General features: G+C 40.0%; 1 protein-coding gene across 29 annotated transcripts in view; it reads right to left on the bottom strand.

The window, feature by feature from the left end:
- Window positions 1–18,507, bottom strand: part of LOC127489004 (trafficking protein particle complex subunit 9-like) — a 279,821-nt gene that overhangs the window by 92,989 nt on the left and 168,325 nt on the right. The window contains exon 15 of one of the 29 annotated variants that reach the window (XM_070063857.1): window positions 1,189–1,306. The exons of 27 other annotated variants lie outside the window; for them this stretch is intronic. The gene's annotated coding sequence lies outside the window, so the exon portion shown is untranslated. The remainder of the gene's footprint in view (window positions 1–1,188; window positions 1,307–18,507) is intronic. One more of the 29 variants, XM_070063856.1, reaches the window with a different exon arrangement.

Raw genomic sequence — 18,507 nt, 5'->3', positions numbered from 1 at the left:
ATTGCCAGATGCAGACTTCTTGGAACACAGACGTACAGGCAATAAAAGCAAAAACACACAAATGGGATTACATCAAGCTGAGAAGCTTTTGCACTGTAAATGAAAACTCAGCAAAGTGAAGGGCAACTGACAGAATGAGAGAAAATATATGCAAACTATGACCTGATAAATTGTTAATATCCAGAATGTATAAAGTGCTCAAGAAACTCAACAACAAAACAAACAATGCAGTTAAGAATGGGCAACAGGCCGGCGCCGCGGCTCACTAGGCTAATCCTCCGCCTAGCGGCGCCGGCACACCGGGTTCTAGTCCCGGGCGGGGCGCCGGATTCTGTCCCGGTTGCCCCTCTTCCAGGCCAGCCCTCTGCTGTGGCCAGGGAGTGCAGTGGAGGATGGCCCAGGTGCTTGGGCCCTGCACCCCATGGGAGACCAGGAAAAGCACCTGGCTCCTGGCTCCTGCCATCGGATCAGCGCGGTGCGCCGGCCGCAGCGCGCCGACCGCGGCGGCCATTGGAGGGTGAACCAACGGCAAAGGAAGACCTTTCTCTCTGTCTCTCTCTCTCTCTCACTGTCCACTCTGCCTGTCAAAAAAAAAAAAAAAAAAAAGAATGGGCAACAGACTTGAACAGACATTCCTCAAGGAAGGAAATGCAAATGACCAACAGACACATGAAAAAATGCTCAGGATCACTAGCCATTAGCGAAATGCAAAATGAAACCACAATGAAGTTTCACCTCACCACAGTTAGAATGGTTTGCATACAGAAATCAACAAACAACAAATGCTGGAAAGGATGTGGCAAAACAGTACACAAGTGGCCAGTGCCGTGGTGCACGAGGTGATTCCTCCTCCTGCGGTGCTGGCATCCCATATGGGCACCGGGTTCTAAACCCAGCTTCCCCTCTTCCAGTCCAGCTCTCTGCTGTGGCCTGGAAAAGCAATGAAGGATGGCCCAAGTGCTTGGGCCTCTGCACCCGTATGGGAGACCAGGAAGAGGCACCTGGCTCCTGGATTTGGATCGGTGCAGCTCTGGCAATTGTGGCCATTTGGGGGGTGAACCATTGGATGGAACACTTTTCTCTCTCACTCTCACTCTCACTGTCTGTAACTCTTCCTGTCAATTATTAATATAATTATAATATATTAATATTATTAATATAAATAACATAATAATAATAATGCAGTACCCTAATCCACTGGGAATGTAATCTGGTGAAGCCATTGTGGAAGACAGTATGGAGACACCTCAAAAGGCTGAAAATAGATGAATCATATGAACCAGCAATGCCACTCATGGGAATTTACCTAAACAAATTGAAATCAGCAGATGAAAGAGTTATCTGTACCCACGTTTATGGCTGCTCAATTCACAACAGCTAAGATATGGAATCAATCCAGATGTCTATCAAATGATGATTAGATAAAGAAATTATGGAGGCCAGCACAAAGTGGGTTAAGCCTCCTACTTGCTGCACCAGCATCCCATAGGTGTTCCTGTTCGAAGCCTGGATCCTCCCTGATGAAGGCCTAGGAAAACAGTGGAAGATGGCCCAAGTCCTTGGGCCCTTGCACCTGCGTGGGAGACCCAAAAGAAGCTCCTGGCTCCTGGCTTTCCATCAGCCCAGTTCTAGCCATTGCATCCATTTAGAGAGTGAACCAGAAGGAAGACCTCTCATTCTCAGATGGAAGATCTCTCGTTCTCTGTCTCTCCCTCTCTCAACTCTGCCTCTCAGAAAAATGAATCTTGAAAAAAAGTAACTATGGTATATATACACTATGGAATACTATTCAGCAGGAAAAAATGCAATGAAGTCTTTTGCAACAAAATGGATATAACTAGAAAACATTATACTTAGTGAAATAAGCTAGTCCCCAAAAGACAAATACCACATGTTGTCCCTGATCTGCAGTGACTAAGAGAGTATTTAACAGGTAATAATGTGTAGGAATAAAATGAGTATTTTGAGATATGATGCTTTTTTTTACAAGCCTTGTCTCACTTTGAGAAACAATTTATTTTCTTCATACTATTTGTTGAACTTTTTACTTAGTGAATAGTGACTATTTTGAGTATAAAGTTACCTGAAAATATTTTTCTATTAAAATTAACAGTGGATCAGCTTAGTATACCTTAAGTAAGGATTTCAACAGTTTGCTCCCACACAGAAACATAAAGTGAAAAATAATAGATGATTTTTTTTAAATGATGATGAAATCAGATCAGACCTATTGTCATGTTTAATCCCAGTGAGAGTCAAGTTGGGAGTTGATAATTTCTTTTTCTTTTTTTTTTTTTTTTACAGAAGATCAGTTTAGTGTACATTAAGTAAAGATTTCAATCGTTTGCACCCCCATAGAAACACAAAGTGAAATATACTATTTGAGTACTCGTTATAGCATTAAGCCTCAGTGTACAGCACATTAAGGACAGAGATCCTACATGAGGAGTAAGTGCACAGTGACTCCTGTTGTTGACTTTACAAATTGACACTCCTGTTTATGGCATCAGTAATCTCCCTATGCACCAGTCATGAGTTTCCAAGGCTATGGAAGCCCCTTGAGTTCTCCGACTCTTATCTTGTTTAGACACGGTCATAGTCAAAGTGGAGGTTCTCTCCTCCCTTCAGAGAAAGGCACCTCCCTCTTTGAAGACCTGTTCTTTCCACTGGGATCTCACTCACAGAGATCTTTTTGCCAGAGTGTCTTGGCTTTCCATGCCTGAAATACTCTCATGGGCTTTTCAGCCAGATCCGAGTGCCTTTAGGGCTGATCTTCTGTATATTAAGATAATCGAAAATGAATCTTGATGTGAATGGAAGGGGAGAGGGAGTGGGAAAGGGGAGGGTTGTGGGTGGGAGGGACGGTATGGGGGGGGAGCCATTGTAACCCATGAGTCGTACTTTGGAAATTTATATTCATTAAATAAAAGATAAAAAAAATTAACAGTGGAAACAGGAGAGGGAAGAGGAAGAAGTATGGAAGCATGGGTTAGAGGAAGCGTTGGGTGTGAAGAATCAATACGTTCCTGAATATGTATATGGCAAGTACATGAAATTTGTTTACCTCACATAAAATTTTTAAAAACTAAATAAGCCTCTAACAAGACTGACAAAGAAAAAAAGAGAAAAAAACCTCAAAACCTCAAATAAGTAAGATTAGATGAAAAATCAGACAGTATAATCAACACTACTGAAATACAAGGCTTCAAAAGAAACTGCCATTCAATACTATATGCTAATAAACTGGAAAAAGCAGAAAAATGGAGAAGTTTTTCAATACAAATAACTTACCAAATTTAATCCAGAAGATAAAGACAATCTAACAGACTCACAAGAAGTAATGGCATTGTAGCAGTAAGCAAAATTCTTCCATCAATAAAAAACCCATGACTTGATGGCTTTACTATCCAATTCTACAAAACATTTAAAGACAAACTCCAACAATCTTCAGACTATTTTAAAACACTGAACAGGATGGAACACTGTCAAACACTTTTTAGGAGGCCAACATCCCTTTGATGCCAAAAACAAACAAAGACACAAAATGGAAAGAATACTACAGGCCTATATCCTTGAAGAACATAGATAAAAAGATTCTCAACAGAGTACAAAATAAACAATTGAAAACATCAAAAAGCTGATACATAACTATCAATTGGAATTGATCCTAGAAATGCAAGGGTGGTTCCATATTTGCAAAACAATAAATAGCATAAATTAATCAACATAATGAAAGAATAGAAACCATACTCTCATTAGATCCAGAGAAAGCATTTGATATGATGCATTGTGTTTCATGGCACAAAAAAAAACCTCCACAAATTAGGCATAGAAGGAACATGCCTCAAAAACATAAATGTGATATTTGACAAAGAATCAGCCAATATTATACTGAATGAGGAGAAGATGAACGCATTTTGTCAAAATCCGTAACAACACAAGGACGTCCACTCTCACCACTCTAACTGAATACAGTACTATACATTTTCACAAGAGCAATTACAGAGGAGAACACAATAACAGGCACTAAAACTGGAAAAGAACAAGTCAAATAATTAATGTTTGCAGATGACATGATGTTGCTCCTGGAAGAACACAAACATTCCAGCAAAATGCTGCTTCAACTGATAATCCAATTCAGAAAACTTTAGAAGTACAAGTAAACATTTGAAAAAGCTGCTTTTTACATATTAATGATGGCCTCACTGACAAAGAAAGCAACAAAAATCCAATTTACAATAACCACAAAAATTAGACTATTGAGGAATAAATGTAATCAAATAAGTGAAAGATCTCTATAATGAAAATCATCAAACGCTGACCAAAGAAACCATCAAGGACACAAAACTGGAAAGGTATTCCTTTTTTTGTGGATTGGAAGAATTTGTATCATTAAAATGTCTATCTCATGGAAAGAAATCTACAGAATACCAATGACATTCTCTACAGAATTTAAAAAAACAACCCTCAAATTCATACAGAACCACAGAAGATCCAGAAACGCTAAGGTGAATCTGAGGAAATAAAAAGCTGGAGACATCACAATACCTGATTTCAAAGCATACTAAAAAACTGTATTAACATCACATCACACTGATACTTAAAAAAAAAAAAAAAACTGAGACATAGACCGATGGAGTGAAACAGAGAATCCCAAAGTTAATGTAAATACATATAGCCACCTGATTTTTGACAAAAGGGGTCAGACCATTCATTGATGTAAGGATAATCTCTTCAACAAATAGTGCTGGCAAAGCTCGATGTATTCGTGTAGAAGAATGGAATTAGATCCATATCTCTCATCATTTATAAAAATCAACTGAGATGGGGCAGCCGTGCACTTCTCAGAAGACTGTTCTTACAAGTATGGTCAAAAACAGTGAAGCCAGGTGCCAGTGCTGTGGTGTAGTGGGTAGGGCCACAAGCAGCGCAGGCATCCATTGATCGGACCATTGCCTGCCCTGGCTGCTCCACTTCTGATCCAGCTCCCTTTTAGAGGCCTGAGGAATGGCTGTTTGAGGGTGGGTCGATTGTTTCGGCCTCTGTCACCCTTATGGGGAGACAAGGTGGGGTGAACCAACAGTAAAAGGATGACCTTTCTCTCTGCCTCTATCTCTCACTGTCCACTCTGCCTGTCAAAAAAAAAATAATTATTAAAAAAAAGGACAATTATACTGCTCTTGTGGAATTGTGGTCTTCCTACTTTTCCTTGTTGAATACTATGGTTAGTGGTGAATTAAGATTATGAATAATAAAGTGAATTAAAATTATATCTTGCAAAAAATAATGAAAAGAAGAGAGACAAGGGAGGGAGAGGAAGAGAAAAAGAGGAATGTGGTTGTCTTCCTGGAACAGCACCTATGAAATTCATGAAAAATTATTTCAAACATAATTTAAAAATAATGAAGAACATTACACTAGCATAGTTTTAATGATCTGTGATTACATTAAAATTTATGCTATTGGGTAAAATGGTCATTTTCCGTTCAGCTGTTTATGCCTGTTTGCTTATTTCCCACTAAATTAGGGTTTCTCTTTTTTTTTTCTTTTTTACTTCTTTTTTTTTTTTTTGACAGGCAGAATGGACAGTGAGAGAGAGAGAGACAGAAAGGTCTTCCTTTTTTGCCGTTGGTTCACCCTCCAATGGCCGCTGCAGCCAGAGCGCTGCACCCAGGGCACCGCGCTGACCCGATGGCAGGAGCCAGGTACTTATCCTGGTCTCCCATGGGGTGCAGGGCCCAAGGACTTAGGCCATCCTCCACTGCATTCCCGGGCCACAGCAGAGAGCTGGCCTGGAAGAGGGGCAACTGGGACAGAATCTGGTGCCCTGACCAGGACTAGAACCCGGTGTGCCGGCGCCGCAAGGCGGAGGATTAGCCTATTGAGCTGTGGCGCCAGCCTTTTACTTTTTTTTTTTTAAAGATTTACTTTATTTTCTTGGAAGGCACAGTTACTTACAGAGAGAAGGAGAGAGAGAGGAAAAGAGATTTTCCATCTACTCACTTCACTCCACAAATGGCCACAACAGCCAGGGTTCATCCACAATGAAACCAGGAGCCAAGAGCTTATTCTAGGTCACCCACAAGGGTGCAGAGGCCCAAGCACTTGGGCTATCCTCTGCTACTATCCTAGAGGCATTAGCAGGGAGCTGTATCAGAGGTAGAACAGCCAGGATTTGAACCAGAGCTCATATGTGATACCACAGTGCCAGACCCATGTTCTTAAACTTCTTACTTGATGAAGCGTTTACCAAAGTCATGTCATCAATGTTTTTCATAAGGCTTATGTATTCATTTGCCAGGCAGAGTGACAGAGACACAAAGAGAGATCTTCTACCTGCTGACTTACTCCTCAAATGCCCCCAACAGCCAGGATTGGGCCAGGAAGAAGCCAGGAGCCAGGAATTACATCTCAGTTCCAATGTAGGTGGCAGGAACTACGCACTTGGGCCATTGTTTGTTGCCTCCCAGGGGAATTACCAGGAAACTGAACTGGACATGGGGGAGCTAGGACTCACAACAGGCAGCTTATGCAGGATGCTGACAACCCAAATGTCACATTAACCTGCTATGCATCATGCCCACCCATTTCTAAACTTCTCTGATTAGTTACTACATCTTAGTCTATTTGGGTTACTGTAAGTAAACACATTACACTCGGAAATTTATAAACAGCAGGAATATATTACTCTCTTTTGGAGGGTGGTAAGTCCAAGATCACAGTGTTAGGAGCTCAGTGTCTAGTGAAGCTTTGCTGGCTAATGTGTGTGTGCCTTCATGTGGCAGAATAGCAAAGGGGTAAACAAGCTGCTCCATCAAGCCATTCTTAAAAGGGTGCTGTGGCATAGTGGGTAAAGCCGCCTTCAGGCCTGGCATCCTACATTGGCACGGGTTTGAGTACCAGAGGCTCCACTTCTGATCCAGCTCTCTGCAGCAGCATGGGAAACCAGTGCCAGTGGAAGATGGCCCAAGTCCTTGGACCCCTGTTTCCATGTGGGAGACCTGGAATACACTGGTTCCAGGTTTCTGATTGGCTCAGCTCTGGCCATTGTGGCCGACTGGGGAGTGAACCAGAAGATGGAAGTCTTTTCTCTCTGGCCCTTCCTCTCTCTGTCTTTAACTCTGCTTCTCAAATAAGTAAATAAAACTTTTTAAAAAAAAATAAAGGCAGTGATAGCATTCTCAGAAGATCTGCCCTCATGATCCAGTCACCTCCCAGCACCCCTGCTCTTAAATAACAACACATTGAGTATTACGTTTCAACACATGCGTATTGGGGGTCACATCAGTTAGCAACAGCTACCCCAAATCATTTATTATGAACCCCCAATGCATATTTAATTATAAAAACTCATTATAAAGCTTGTAAAATATGCATTAAAATACTACAGATGATATGATTCTGTAAAGGTAACTTCTATTACTACTATATTTTTACCTGGCAACCCCAAAAAGAATCTGAAACTACATAGATACTAATGGGAGAATTCTAAGATTGGCCATATGCACTGTGCAATAAGACTACTGTTTTAGTCCTGTTCACTGGTCATGTGAATGATTTTGGTGAAAATTTACCAGTGGTTGCAGGGTTGATATTTTTTCAGTTCACAAATTATTGTCAAGAATCAGTTTAGTGGCCAGCGCTGTGGAATAGTGGATGAAGCCACCACCTGCAGTGCCGGCATGTATATGGGGCACAGGTTCGAGTCCCGGCTGCTCCACTTTCAATCCAGCTCTCTGCTACGGACTGGGAAAGCAGAAGATGGTCCAAGTCCTTGGGCCCCTGAACCCAAAAAAGGTGGAAGACCTCTCTCTCTCTCTCTCTGCACCCCCACTTCTGCATCTGCCTCTGTCTCTCTGTAACTCAGCCTTTCAAATAAATAAATAAATCTTTTAAAAAAGAATCAGTTTAAACCAAGGGTACATTTTTCAAGGTCTTTAATATAGAAATTGGATATCATCAATGAAGCATATCATAGTATGCTTTCTATAGAAATTTGTAAAAAGAGATAAAATTGACATTGTATTCTGATAAAACTTTAGATTCCAAAAGAAGACATAGCAATCATAAATATTTATGCACTGAATACAAGACCACCGGTTATATACAGAAAATACTATTAGACCTAAAGAAAGAGAGACACTCCTAGACAATAAAAGTGGGTGACTTCAACAATGCACTCTCATCAATGGACAGATCATCTAGATAGAAAATAAGTAAATACACATCAGAGTTGAAACATAACATCAAACAAATGACCTAACGGACCAAAAGTTACATTCTATTCACCACATTGAACATTTTTTCAGGGTATACCAAAAATTAGGCCACAAATCAACTCTCATTTAATTTGAAAAGACTGAAATCCTATCAAGTAACTAGAAATAAACGAACAAAAAGAGAATACTCAAAAAATATATGGAAATTAAACAAGATGCTCCTGAATGAACAATGGGACACTGAAGAAATTTAAAAGGAAATAAAATCTTTCTTGAAATAAACATATTAACTCCTGTGAGTTACAGCAAAAGCATTATTAAGAGGTAAGTTTTTAGCATATAGTGATTATATTAAAAAAGAGAAATGTTTCAAATTAAAGATCTAATGATGCATCTCAAAAACTTAGAAAAATAAGATCACAACCTTTAAGCAGAAGGAGGTGAGAAATAATCTATGTCACAGCATGAATAAATGAAATTTAAAAAAGATCAAGAAATCAAAAATTCATTTTGAGAAGGTAAACAAAATAAATAGTCCTCAGAGGGGATTCCAACATGGAGGAATAGGGAAATGGAGGACTGCTATAGGCTAGGATAAAATAGAAAAAAAGGCAAGAAAGTGCATTCTCAGGGGAGACTGGAGATTCTGTAAGAGGAGGAGAGATGCTGTGGATCTGTGTGGAAGCTGCAGATGCCCAGCAACAAGCACTGATACAACACAAGTCCCAGCAGACAAGAGCTGGAAAAAGTGCCGGCTCTGAAGACCACGGTGAGATCAGGCTGCAGTGGCCCAAGCCACTGCTGAAATAGCTGCAGAGAGAGCCTAGCAGAATACACTGTCTTGGGGTGTGACTTGGACCCTGAGGGTAACGAGTATCCCCTAACCCAGCAGAAAAGAGAGACAATTTCTCCCCATCCTCTCACAACAGCCCCCGACAACCAGCTCAGAGAGGGCAGGCACCATTTTGGATATGCTAGTAGCTGCAGCAGCTCTCATGCAGACTCCCAGCAACAGTCAGGGAAAAGGTGCCATCTTGTCTCAAGTAGCAACAGCCCAGGTGTTGCCCAGCAACAGGCAGGGAGAAGGAGCCATTCAGACATCATCACTAGCTGCAGGGACTCTTCTAAGTGTCCATAAACTGGCGGGGAGAAGCATGATTGTGAAACAAGCAGTGCTGTGGCCAGTAGCTCTTGTGGACATGTATGACCAGGGATTTCACCACAGGGAAAAGTCTGTGTTCCCCACCGACTTTCAGTCTGGGTGGAAAGACTGACAGGGGGCTGCAAATGCACCTATGACTATCATGAGCCCTTAGCCTCTCAACATAACGCAGGCTCTGGAGCTCAAACTGCTAAGTGGAGAACCCATAGGCAACTGGCTCTCAGAAGTTCTCAGCCTCTCCAAAGACAGAACAGGTTAGTGGGGTGGTGTGGATCTTCTGCACCCTGTGTCTGTGGGAGCTCTGGTACTGAGACTGTGGGAACCCAGGCATGCAGGAGAGGGTGCACGGTGTAGCTGGTTTCTGGGAAAATACTTGGGTAGCTCCATAAGCTCAGCACCCTGGCTGCCTGGGGTGGGTCACTGCAGCAGGATCTGTGCTCACACTGAACACTGCACAGACCCTTTGTGGCAATCATGCAGAACCACAGAACCACAGAACCACAGATGAGAACAGCACCCACTGAGGGTTAACAACAGATTTCATGAGGCAGATCTCTGGAAAATTAATAGTCAAACAAAAAAATGAAGAAGAACAAATTAGAAAAGTGAAAAATAGGGTTGGAGATGTATGGGATACTACCAAATGACACAATATAGGGTCTTAGGGGTTACTGAAGGCATGGAAAGAGAGAATGGATTAGAAGGCCTTTTAGTGAAATAATTACAGAAAACTTCCCGAATTTGGAGAAAGTAAGTATGTCCAAGTACTAGAAACACACAGCACTCTTAATATACATGACCAGAAAAGACCATCACCATGACATATTGTAGTCAAATGCTCCACAGTAAAACATAGAGAAAAGATTCAAAGATATGCATAAAGGGAAATGTCAGATTACTTTCAGAGTATCTTCAATTAGACTTAGAGCTGACTTCTCATCAGGAATTACTACAAAGAGCTGTAGCCCAACACATCAGGAAACCTAGAAGAAAAACATTCCTGGACACACACAACCCACCAAAATTGACCCAAGACACAGAAAAACCTAACAGATCAATAAACAAGACACAAATTGATTCAGTAATAAAGACACTCCAAACAAAGAAAAACCTAGGATTGGACAGTTTTACTGCTGAATTCTATCAGACATTTAAAGAAGAACTAACTCCAATCTCAAGCTATTCAAAACAACTGAAAGAGAGGGAAGCCTTCCAAACTCCTTCCATGATGACAGCATCACCTTAATTCCTAAATCAGAAATGGATACAAGAGAGAAATTACACACATATGTCCCTGATAAGCACACATAAAAATCATCATCAAAATACTAGCCAATTGAATCCAACAACATATAAGAAATGATCATTCATCCGGACAAAGTGGGTATTATCCCTGGTACACAGCGATTATTAGCATTCACCAATCAATTTGATACACCACATTAACAAAGTGAAGAACAAAAATGATATGATTATTTCATTAATAGCAGGAAAAGCATTTCATAGAATACAACACCCTTTCATGATGAAAACCTGAAGTAAAAACCGTATATAAAGGATCCAAAAGACTCTACTCAGAGATTATTAGAACTCGTAGGAGGTCCAAATATGGCAGAGTAGGGAGTGAGCTTAACTCTTCGCTTCTAGCCCAGGAGATGATAGTTTAAAAATGTGGAGAGAGTGTAATCTAAGGATAGAATTAGTGAGTCAATGGCAGAGGAAACTCTACCGAAATTAGAGAGACAGGGTGGACCTACGTGGCAGGCATGGATGCACATCGCTCAGGACTCTAGCCTACCCAGCCAACAGCCTATGGACCAGCACTGGAAAGTGAAGTGAGACAAGACCACAGCAGACCAAGAAGAGGCAAAAAAGCTGCAGAAAGAGTCTAGAGCGAACCAGGCTTGGAGCCCCATGGGAGACACTGTACTAGCCAAACTAGATGATAAAAAGAAAAAGAATGGGGTGGACACATTTCTCTCTCCCAAATCAGTTTACAACAGCGTCCTGTAACATGCCAGTAGAAGGGTGCCATTTCAGAGATACATCACAGGTGCACCAGCTCGTATCTCTGCCCAGCAACCAGCCAAGTGGAGACTCCTGATTCTGGTGGGGAGAACTAACAGGGGGCCGATAGCTTGTGACTGTGTGAAGTGTCTGTATTTGGACACGGGAAAAAACTGAGGGTTTGTGGGAAGACTCACAGTGTGGCTAGGACTTTGAGCAGTTACAGTGGGAGACTCCATATGCTCAGGGTTTCCTGGTTACCTGGTGAGAGATACTGCTAGGGAAACTGATCTTACACTGAGGAATGCACAGATCCTTTGTGTGGACCTTGGGACAGAGCGGATAAATATAATACAAACTTGGGCTAGCACTCTAGCCTGGGTCTCCATTGAGGAGAGGAGCTCAGCTGCACAGAATAAATTCCCTTTTGATGAGAGAGAGAGAGAGAGAGAGAGAGAGAGAGAGAGAGAGAGAGAGAGAGATTTGCCACAACAAACCTGGGTGTGTCACCTGGGGCATTCCCTTATCCCTGGAGAACTGAACACAGCTCTCTGGCCACCCCCACTACAAGCCTCTAGATATTCACTAAGAAAACCTTCCACTTATCTACACAGTCATAGTCCAAAGATAAAAGTTGCCACAGCAAAAAAAAAAAAAAAAAAGAGAGAGACAAAGAGAAAACCAACAATTATCTCCACAAATGCCAAACAATAAATACACCAATTCAAGAAACAAGAATAGAAAGACAATATGATGCCCCCAAAAGAACAAGACACTTTGGAGCCTGAACTGTGGCATAGTTGGTAAAGCCGCCATGTGCCGTGCCAACATACCATATGGGTACTACTCCAAGTTCTGGCTGAACGATTTCCAATCCAGCGCTCTGCTCTGGCCTGGAAAAGCAGTGTAATACAGTCAAAGTCCTTGGACCTCAGCACCCACATGGGAGATCTCCATAAGCTCCTGGCTCCTGGCTGCAGATTGGTATACAACGGCCATTGTGGCCAACTGGGTAGTGGCAAGCTGATGGAAGACTTCTCTCTATCTCTCTCTCTCTTTCTCTGCCTCTTCTTCTCTCTCTGTGTAGTGCTTTCAAATAAATAATAAATCTTAAAAAAACAATGAAACTTCAATACTAGATTGTGAAGATGATGAGATAGAAGAATTGAAGAAATGGAATTCAAAAAATTGATCGTAAAATACATAGAAGTAATCAGAAGCAAATGCATGAACTACTGAAATCCATATTGGACATGAAAGAAAATTTGTCCCATGAAATTGGGATCTTAAAGAGAAATCTCAATGAAATGAAAAATGCAACAGAACAAACAAAAATGCAGTGGAGACCGTTAACAATAGAATTGATGAAGCATAAGAAGATATCGGCATAGAAGACCAAGCACCAGAAACTATATCATCAAACAAAAGAAAAAAGAGGAATTTAGGAAACAAAAACAATTCCTTATTAGAATGCAAACATGAAGAGATTGATGCAATGCTGGTTAGGGAATTCGAAAAACTGATTGTAGGTTACTTAGAAATCATCAGAAGTAAATCCACGAATTAAAGAAATCCATACATGACATGAATGAAAAATTTTTCCATGAAATTGAAATTTTAAATAGAAATGAAATTAAATGTTAGAAATCAAGAACTCAATAGCTCAAATAAAGTACGTGGTGGAATATCTTAGAAACAAACTCAGTGAGTCAGAAGAAAGAGTATCTAACTTAGAAGACAATTTTCTGGAAATTTTACAGTGAAACCAAAAAAAAATGAAGAAGAAGAAATCAGAAAACTTAAAAACAGTCTTGGAGATTTATGGGAAAATATCAAATGATCAAACATACAGGTCTTAGGCGTTTCTGAGAAAGACAGAATGGATTTCTGAGAAGGCCTTTTTAGTGAAGTAATTACACTAAACTTCCTTAATTTGGAGAATGAAAGGGACATCCAAGTACAGGAAGCACACAGGTCTCCTAATAGACATGAGCAGAAAAGATCCTCACTACAGCACATTGTAGTCAAAATCTCCACTGTGAAACAAAGATTCTAAAATGTGCATAAGAGAAATGCCAGATAACTCTCAGAGGATCTCCAATTAGACTCACAGCTGACTTCTCATCAGAAACCCCACAGGCTAGTAGAGAATGGCACAATATATCCCAAGTCTTAAGAGGAAAAAAAAAAAAGGTCAACCCAGAATACTGTACCCCACAAAGCACTCATTTATCAATGAAGGGGAAATGAAAACCTTCCACAACAAAGAAATTGAAAGAATTTGACATCATTCATCCAGCCTTACAAAAGGAAGTGCTTACTTAAGGAAGCACTACACACACGAATATACAAACATGCTCATCACTATGAAAGAAGGTGAAGGCAATTCCCCAATAAAACAACAAAGGAAATCCACAGGAAAACCAGGAATATTTATGGGAAAATGGTAGGGTCAAGTCACTATCAACAGTCACCTGGAATATAAATGGTCTCAACTCTCCAGTTAACACACAGACTAGCTTAATGGGTTGAAAACAAGACCCATCTATTTGTGCCTACAACAAACAAATGTCACCTACAAGGATTTGCACAGACTGAAAGTGAAATGATGGAAAAAATTATTCCACACTAACAGAAACCAAAAAAATAAAAAGCTGGTGTAACCAACCTAATATCAGAAAAAATAGACTTTAACACACAAACTGTTAAAAGAGACAAAGAAGGACACTGTATAACAACTGAGGGATTAATTCAACAGATGTGACTATAGTCAAGATATATGCACCCAATAATTACAGGCCATCTGACTACCTAAAATAAATGGTAATGGACCTAAAGGGAGTAATGCACTCCAACATAATACAAATGGGAACGTTCAATACCCCATGTTCAGCAATGGACAGACCAACCAGATGGAAAATTAGCAAAGAAACAACAGAGTTCATTGACATATAGACCAGATGCGCCTAATAGATATCTACAGAAATTTTCATCCTACAGTTGCAGAATACACATTCTTCTTACCAGGGCATGGAGCTTTCTCTAGAATAGGGCACAGAATAGGCCATAAAGCATGTCTCAGGAAATTCAGAAAAATCAAAATCATACCATGCATCTTCTCTGACCACAATGGGGTGAAACTGGAAATCAAAAACTCAGCAATCTCCAGAACACATATTAACATGTGGAGACTGAACAAAATGCTCTGAGTGAATAGTGGATCATAAAAGAAATCAAAAGATAAATCAAAAAATTTCTGTAAAACGAATGAAATGACAATAGAAAATATCAAAGTTTATGGGATAAAGTAAAAGAAGTGTTAGGAGGAAAGTTTATACCAATTGGTGCCTATATCAAGGTATTGGAAAGGCACCAAATAAGTGAGCTATCAACAGCTCTCAAGGATCTAGAAAAATACAGGAAATGAACCAAAAATTAGTAGGACAACAGAAATAATTAAAATTAGTGAAGATATTAACAAAATTGAAATACAAAACACAATACAAAAGATCAGTAAAAAAAGCTGCTTTTTTGGAAAAAAAATAATATACCATCAGGCCAACTAAACAAAAAGGGAGAATACCCAATTCAATAAAATTAGAGATGAAAAAGGTAGCACAACAACATATACCATAGAAATAAAAGGAATCATCAGAAATGATGACAAGAAACTGTATGCCAACAAATTGGAAGACCTAGAAGAAATGGATAAATTCCTGGATACATGCAACTTACCTAAATTGAGCCATGATGAAACAGAAAACCTAAACAGACCATTAACCAAGAAGGAAAGTGAATCAGTAAGACCTTCCCAATAAATAAAAGCCAAGGACTGGATGACTTCACTGCTCAATTCTATCAGACATTTAAAGGAGAACTAACTCCACAATTCTTCTCAAGCTATTCAAAACAAATTCATTGGTGGGAATCCTCCAAAACTCCTTCTATGAATCCAGCATGATTCAATTCCTAAATCAGAAAAACATACAACAGAGAAAGAGAATTACAGAACAATTTCACTGTTGAATATACACACAAAAATCCTCAGCAAACGCTACCTAATCAAAAACAACAATAGATCAGAAAGATCCTTCACCCAGACCAAGAAGGATTTATCCCTCGAATGCAGGGATGGTTCAACTTTCACAAATCAAACAATGTGATACACCACATTAACAAACTGCAGAATAAAAACTATATGATTATCTCAGTGCAGAGAAAGCATTTAACAAAATACAACACTGTTTCATGATGAAAATTCTAAGCAAACTGGGTACAGAAGGAACATTCCTCACCACAATCAAGGCAATTTATGACAAACCCAGGACAAGCATCCTACTGTATGGAAAAGTTAGATGCACTCCCACTAAGATGCAGAACCAGACAAGGATGCACACTTTCATCATTGCTAATCAATACAGTCCTGCGAGTTTTACCAGAGCCAACAGAAAAGAAAAATAAATTCAAAGGATAAAATTAGGAAGGAGGAAGTCAAATTATCCCTACTTGCAGATGACATGATTCTGTATTTAGTGCATCCAAAAGACTCCAATAAGAAACTACTGGAACTCATAAGAGAGTTTGGTAAAGTAACAAAATATTTAAAAAACCGGAAATTAATAGCCTCTGTATACCCAGACAATGCCAAGGCTGAGAAAGAACTTCTAAGCTCAATCCCATTCACAACAGCTACAGAAAAATTAAATACCTTGGAATAAATTTAACCAAGGACAGCAACTAAATCTAACATGAGGATTACAAAACAATAAAGGAAGAAATAAAGAAACAAAAATGGACAAATCGTCCATGTTGGTAGATTGGAAGAATCATTATCATCAAAATGCCCACACTACCAAAAGCAATTAATAGGTTCAATGTGATATCAATCAGAACACAGATCTAGAAAAGAGATGCTTAAATTTATTTGGAAACACAGGAGACCCCAAAATGCTAAAGCAATCTTAACAACAAAAACAAAGCCAGAGGCATCACAATATCTGATTTCAAGGCATACTATAGGACAGTTGTACAGCCTGGTACTGGCACAAACAGATGGATAGACCAATGGAGCAGAACAGAAACTCCAAATATCAACCCATGCTTCTACAACCACCCTGTCTTTGACAAAGGAGCTAAAATCAATGCCCAGAGCAAGGAAAGTCTCTTTAACAAATAGTGCTGGGTAAACTGGATCTCCACATGCAGAAGTATGAAGCAAGACCTCTACCTTACAGCTTACACACAAATCCACTCAACATGGATTAAAGATTTAAATCGACAACCCAATACCATCAATTTATTACAGAACATTCAGGAAAACCGGCAAGACACTATCATAGGCAAAAACTTCTTGGAAAAAACACCAGAGCACTGGCAATCAAAGACAGCATTTACAAATAGGATTACATAAAATTGAGAAGATTCTGCACTGTAAAAAACACTCAACAAAGTGAACAGCCAACCAACAGAATGGAAGAAATTGTTTGCAAACTATGCAATTGATAAAGGATTAATACTAGATATATAAAGAGCTCAAGAAACTCAACAACAAAACAATCTAGTTAAGAAATAAGTGAAGGAGATAAACAGACATTTTTCCAAAGAGGAAATCCAACAGAGACATGCAAAAATGCTCAGGATCACTAACCTCAGGGAAACGCCACCCAAAACCATGGTAAGTTCTCACCTCACCTCCATTAGAATGGTTTTCATATAGATATCAACAAACAACTAATTGCTGGTGAGGATGTGTGGAAAAAGGTACCCTAATCCACTGTTGGTGGGAATGTAAACGGATACAGCCACTGTGGAAGATGGTATGGACATTCTTCAGAAACCTGAATATAGATTTACAATATGACCCAGCCATCTCATTATGGGGAATTTACCCAAGGGTAATGAAATCAGCCTATGAAAGACTGATATGTACCCCCATGTTTACTACAGGTGAATTCACAATGGCTAAGATGTGGAATCAACCCAGATGTGCTTTAACTGAAAAAAGATAATGAAATTTTGCAATATGTACACCACAGAATACTACACAGTCCTAAAGAAAAAAAAGAAATCCTGTCATTTGAAGCAACGTGGTTATAACCGGAAAACATTATACTTAGCAAAATAAGCCAGTCTCAAAAGGACAAATACAATATGTTCTCCGCAAATTTCTGTTAATAATTAATAGTGTATCTATAATGTAATCCACAGAAGTTAAACTGCCAATTTCCGATGTGATTACTTTGAACAGCCATTATCTCAACTGCTGAGGAACAGGTTTTCTTTTTTCATACTATGCCTTGAACTCTTTACTTACTATAGAGGTAATCATATGTGCATAAAGTTAATTGAAAATAGATCTTATGGGCCGGTGCCATGGCATAGCAGGTAAAGCTGCCACCTGCAGTGCCATCATCCCATACTGGGGTTGGTTCAAGTCCTGGCTGTTTCTCTTCTAATCCAGCTCTCTGCTATGGCCTGGGAAAGTTGTAGAAGATGGCCTGAGTCCTTGGGTGCCTGCACCTGTTGAGAGACCCAGAAGAAGCTCCTGGTCCTGGCTCCAGATTGGCACAGCTCCAGCAGTTGCAGCAAACTGGAGAGTGAACCAGCGGAGGAAAGACTCTCTACCTCTCCTTCTCTCTCTGCGTAACCCTTTCATATAGACAAATAATAAATATTTAAAAAGAAAAGAAAATAGATCTTCACAAAAAATGAGAATGCGAATAGGAGAGGGAGGAGGAAGAAAGGTGGGAGTACTGATAGGGTAGAAAATAATCACTATGTTCATCAATTTATATTAATGAAATTTATGAAGTTTGGGGCCAGCACCGTGGCTCACTTGGTTAATCCTCTGCCTGGGACACCAGCATCCAATAGGAGCGCCAGGTTCTAATCCTGGTTGCACCTCTTCCAGTTCAGCTCTATGCTGTGGCCCGAGAAGGCAATGGAGGATGGCCCAAGTGCTTGGGCTCCAGCACCCACATGGGAGACCAGGAAGGAGCACCTGGCTCCTGGCTTCGGATCAGCGCAGCACCTGTCAGTGCGGCCATTTGGGGAGTGAACCAATGGAAGGAAGACCTTTCTCTCTGTCTCTCTCTCTCTCTCTCTCTCTCTCTCTGTCTA

This window comes from Oryctolagus cuniculus, chromosome 19 (assembly GCF_964237555.1).
Source record: "Oryctolagus cuniculus chromosome 19, mOryCun1.1, whole genome shotgun sequence".
Classification (NCBI taxonomy): Eukaryota; Metazoa; Chordata; class Mammalia; order Lagomorpha; family Leporidae; genus Oryctolagus; species Oryctolagus cuniculus.
The sequence above is the reverse complement of the archived record's forward strand: the minus strand, read 5'-3'. Positions and strand labels throughout refer to the sequence as shown.